This window comes from Protopterus annectens, chromosome 11.part0 (assembly GCF_019279795.1).
Source record: "Protopterus annectens isolate FY-2018-M chromosome 11.part0, PAN1.0, whole genome shotgun sequence".
NCBI classification, from domain to species: domain Eukaryota; kingdom Metazoa; phylum Chordata; order Ceratodontiformes; family Protopteridae; genus Protopterus; species Protopterus annectens.
The window spans coordinates 619,719,899-619,725,898 of record NC_056745.1 but is presented as its reverse complement, the minus strand read 5'-3'; positions in this window follow the sequence as shown (position 1 = coordinate 619,725,898).

Genomic DNA, 6,000 nt, shown 5'->3' with positions numbered 1-6,000 from the left:
AAAATGCATACTAACACAAATCCTGTTACTCTTGCAATTTTCTAAGTTTCTGAGAGCCATATTTATAATCTGTTACTATTTATTTTAGGCTTTGTCCAGATTTCTTGTACTAAGGTTGAGGCCTTGAGGGGTGTGGTATGTTTGTGAGAAAGTGAAATGCCCAAGTTAGAGTTAACAGGTGGAATTTTCAAGTGCATTTTCAAGGAACTGTGAGTTTTAAGGGAAGCAAAGTTCACTGCTGCTCATGCCAAGTCTATTTACAATGTGCAACTGTTTTGTTTAGCAAATGGTATCTCTATTGTGGTATAAAGTTTTAAAGCTATGTTAGTAGCACCACAAGTAGAATACTTGCATCTTAATGTAAAGGCTTGAGGTTCTATTCCTACAGCATATACATTTGTATGCTGCAGTCCTCAGGATGTCCTCCTTTGGATGAGATGCCTAATAACTACGAACCTGTTTTTCAGCTTGTCATCCATTTTCTATTGCAATATACAAGCTTACCATTTTTTTAATTTAACATAGGCAATTTATTCTTTGACGGCAACAGGCACTGAATTTGTAGATGAAACACTGAAATATACAGTTGTTTTCTAGAAACAACATCTTCATTAGTTTCAGATATCTTTAATGTGGAATTATTCAGATTACTTTTACTTCAGCAGAGTCACTCAAATGCTGCTGTATAATACAAGGGATATAATTCAATTATATATTATAATTAATACAATCAGGTAAATCAAATAACTTTTGCATGGCCCTAACGGTGTGCAAGGAGCCTATTGCTTGAAAACAGTTCAAAGGTAAATAACCTGCCACTGGCCAGATGCATTTTCTTTGAATGTGGGTTTCAATGCTGTTTCATTGAATGCGAGTTTCAAAAGTAGAGAAGCTTTAATGCCAAGTCTGTTTTCATTGTAAGACTATTGCTTTGTTTAGGTTTAGTAAATGTCTCAGCGTTTGGGCTATAATGTTTGAAATAAAAGTTGTAAATTAAATCCAACTGCCTGTAATCATTGTAGAACTAAAGCATAAAACAGTATGCACACAGATTTGAACAGTGTCTACAGTAAATGGGGAGAAATAGCCAAGTAATGGGACACTGGAATGGCTGTGCGGGCGGGGCTTGGGGTGGGTGGACTTGGGCGGGGCTGTTGGCAGGGGGCGGGGTGAGCTATGAGGGTGGGGCTCTGGGTTTGCACCCCCCTGCAAAAAATCCTGCGGGCTCCCTTGCCCCTCGCTATCACTCTTCGAGAGGAACCTTGATGAGTGGATGGGTAACAAAGTTCACACCGGGGATCACACCAACAGCACTGCTAGATAGGGGCCAAGGGTACTAGCTGCTAGTACAAGGGTCTAGGGAACTACTAAAGGGGCGGTGAATACCGCACAACGTGGCTGGGCTAATATACGCCTTCGGGCAGATAGTATTTTATAGGTTTATAGGTTGGTACTGAGCTATCTATAAATAAAAACCTTAGTACATGAAGAAACTTTCAATGTATCTCTCTGATTCATTAACAGAGTCAAAAACTGGATTACTGGTCTCTTACCTACTGGAAAGTGCTAAAATAAGGATGATAACTTGGCAGAACCATGTACTACCAAAATCTAGGTTAACTACTAATATGTATGTGTTCTCTCTTAAACGTTAATAATTTCTAAACATTTCCTGTGTGTATTCTAGAAAATCTTGAATATGTGTGTATCTACTGTTGAACAAATGCCCACTTTGTAATATTTCACTGTATGTATGCATGTAATGTATGTCTGGAGCATTTCTCCCCAGGCCTTCGCTGAAAATGGACCTATATCCAGTTGAACTTTCCTGGTTAACAAATATAAAATAAATAATATCTCAATGTGGGTCGACTGGCAATTTTCTTCAGAATATCAAATGCTCTTAGGTGTTCCAACCACGACCAGTTTACATTTTTGCGTGTCAACTCACGTAATGGTATAGAAAGCTCACTCAAGTCTGGGATGAACTTTCCTAAATAGTGGACCATAGCTAGAAAACGTTGTAAAGATGTGATGTTCTCTGGAACTGACATTTTGACAATTGCTGTTTGCTTAGATGGATGGAGCTGGTTGTAAGCCAGAACTTTGTCCCACATAAGTAACTTCTTTCAGTTCGAATTTACATTTCTGATGATTCAGTTTAAGATTTACTTCACATGCTTGGTCTAGAAGTTTTCTGATATTTCTATCATGTTCGTCTTCACCATTGCCTCCAACAATAATGTTGTCTACTATAATAGCACATGGATAACCAGAAAAAATTTTGTTCCATGGCATGTTGAAATACCTCACTGGCAGAATTCCAAATAGCATTCTTAAAAATCTGTATTTACCAAATGGTGTACTGAATGTGGTTAATGAAGGATTTGCAATCCAGTGAAAATTTGCCAAAAGGAGCTTTTTGCATGCAAGACTGAAAAAACAGTGGAATTTAGCATAAAAGTGGCTACCTCTTCTACTTAAAGCACTTAAGCGTCCTCCTCACCCAGTGCATAAAGTCTCTTGGATAAATATAGATTTGAATATCAGAGCTTTTCTTATGAGCTACAACTATGGATGACACCCATTCAGTTGGTTCTTCCACTGGAGTAAGGACACCTAAATTCATCATTTTGTCTAGTTCTGCTTTTTCTGCATTGCTAGTAGAATCTTCCATGCTGGTCTGACAACTGGATCCCATCTCATGGTTTAACTTCATGGAATATGTGAATAGAAGTTTACAAAGCCCACGTTTGAAAATATCAGCATATTCACTAAAATATTCTCTGTAAAACTATCATTGTTATTCAGACTTATATGGTTGACCTCTAGTAAATGAATTCAGTCCCATTTGCAAACTGTCTTTGAGGCGTAACAGTGACTGCATGTGTCTTTTGACTACATAAAACTGCAAATCATAGCCATTTCCAGCCAAATTCCAGCTTTTACTTTAGCAAACATTTGTGCTGATATATTTCAATTAGATCCAGTGTCTACTTTAAGCTCTACAGGTTTCCCAATAATTTGCACAGTATAAAATATTTCACTCTTTGCTGACAACTGATTATCTACTGTATTAACTGTTTCATTGATCAGAGACACCATCAACACAGAAAGTTTGCTCACAGCTCTTGGAGTTTGCTATAGTCTCTATCTACTTACTTCTTCGGATACTTTCTTAATATAAGCTTGCGATACTTTAAACTTGCAAAGCCTTTTGAAATTATTCCACTTTTTACATTTGTGACATTGCTGACCAAAAGCTAAACACTTTTCCCGTTTAGGCTCATGACTGCCTCCACAACTGCAACAGTTAAAAATGAGGGTGGGTGTGGCACTGCCTCTTTGTTTATATTTCTTTTTCTTCTTAACTTTCTGCTGCATGCTGTGACAAAGGGAAATACTGCCAGCCCAGCTATCTGGAATTTTGTAAATAAGTCTACGCCATCTGTGACTATTGATACGATTTATACATAACTGTATGCAAAGTACTGAGCTAAAATGCAACCACAGCATGACCTATTGGAATAGAACAGGAATGTACCTGCACTATTGTGACTGTACATTCCACACTGTGGCCAGTGGTGAGAATTGAGCATCCTTGATTACTGGGCCAGTGCAGGGGCATCACACATGCTATCAACATTCGCACTAACAGATGCTGCAAACATGCTTTTCTCATTCATAAGCATATTTGTATGCTTTTCTGTAATATCATGTATTTGACATATCTCAATGGCATTGCTCAATGTTAAATTCACTGTCTTGAAGCAAAGTCTCTCTCACTGCATTAACAGAACATACAAGTCAGTCTTTCATCATCTCCTCTAGTACATCACCAAATCTGTATGCTTTTGTTTAACTTCTTAAGTTGGTAATATATGCTGCAATTGTTTCAACAGGCTTTTAATTTCTTCTGTAAAATTTGAGCCTTTCCACTGTAGCATTCGTTTGAGGTATATATATTTCTCTAACTTTACGTTTTAAGCACTCCCGCGGGGGTCTTTCCGCATTTCAGCCTGTATCACAATATGGCGGCTCTCCCTCTCCCCTGCATACACAGGAGATGCATACACAAAATGAACTTTCCCACTCAAGGGCGCCTGAGCCAGCTAAATGGAGAAGTACAAATGTCCTTGTACATACATTTTTATCAGAAAATGCAGCCTGTATGAAAATATATTCTTACTCAAACACTCATCAATTCTCATCAATATTATTATCAAACACCAGTGGTTCAGGTCTGCGAAATCCCTCTGCAGTAACAACACTTCTTTTAAACATACATATATATGCCAGGTACTTATAATTTTTCTCAAGTGCACAACCTCCTCTCCAAAAATGCTTTACTTTAACACTGCAAATGCCTTGAATACGCGTCACTGCAAAAAAGATGGACATTATGAGAAAATCTGGACATTTTAGCCATTTCAAACATTTTAAACACGGAGATCCTATTTAAAGCATTTGAAATAATACCTCTATCTCGGACATTTCAAACATCTCTGAAATTATTTTGAACACTATGAATGCTACGCCACACATTTGGCCACTGAAAATAGTTTGAAAAGAATTTAAGTAACTTGAATAACTGCTGACTTAGTTTGCTGTTACTAGTACAAGTAAATATCTTGCTCTACTTTTTGTAAATAGCTCTATGAAATGTGTAGAAATAGCGTCAGAGTCTTGTTTATTTTTTCGTAAAAAAAACTTTGCCTGTTTTTATCTGTGCTGGAGCTTTTCTCCCCGGGCCTCTACTGAAAATGGACATATATCCAGTTAGACTAGCATGTAAAAAAATAAATAAATAAAAAATAACTGCTGACCTTTTTGCGAGTTCACTCCTGGATATTGCTCCACTTGTAACTGCATGCCTCATGGTTCGCAAGCTGCTTCAACTTCAGATCCCATTCTGACACTGGTCTGCATTCAAGTCATTTATTATACATACACAGTTTATTATACATACACACATCAGGAGCTGTTACTGGTACATGTACTTCGTACTTCATATGTTTACTGACTGACTTGTTGCCACACACACACACACACACACACACACACACACACACACACACAAGTGCATCTCCATTCAAGCTTACATTCACACTAACTACACAAAATGGCACTGATCTCACACGTGCTCAGTAACTTACATGCACGTGCTATCTAGCTACAGTGGCTGACTAGGTTCAATAATACACACTGATCTTCACTAGCTGCTCAAAATTATATGTTCTTCGTAATTTAAACATTACCATTCAAATACGTCCAACCTAAAAAAAAAAAAAAATCACACACACACACACACAAATTTCTCTACACCTCTAACTGGAAAAATAAATTTCAGCAAAACTACAAAGTTAAATTCAACCCATCGGCACACAGTAATGACACACCTTAAAAAGTATCCAGCTGTTTGAAAAAAAAAAATGTTGTTAATAAATCACTTGCATTACAGACACATACAACAGTCTAAATGATGTGAATTCTCAATGCCATTTAAGAGTGGCAGTGAGTGCACAAAACTTAAATGGACTGTGCAGCCATCAACATGCACACAAACATATGCATGTGCAATAAAGTAGCCTGTACCCACAACTGAAGATGGAGAGAAGAGACAGAAAAATTAAGTCCTGTAATACAACAGCATTGTTTTAAAGGTAAGAAATTTGTTGCGTTAATGATATTGTATACAAACAATATAGAATGCTCGTGTGTAGGTAATGCAAGCTTTCCTCTGGTTGACTTGGGTCACTTAGGCAACCTTGTGACCAAGCTACACCAGTAGTGAGCAATCCCTACCTTAACCACATTCAAATGCTATACATTACTGAAACAAAGGCTTGGTAAATGGCAATCACTCTTAGGGGAGTGAAGTCACTAATGGGCTATGTGCACTGTTTACTAACTTTAAGAATGCATGGGCTGGAAGCCCTGTTTTATGGATCCCTAGTTTTCTAAATAATGGAAACCTCCAGTAAAACTAGCAATAATGCA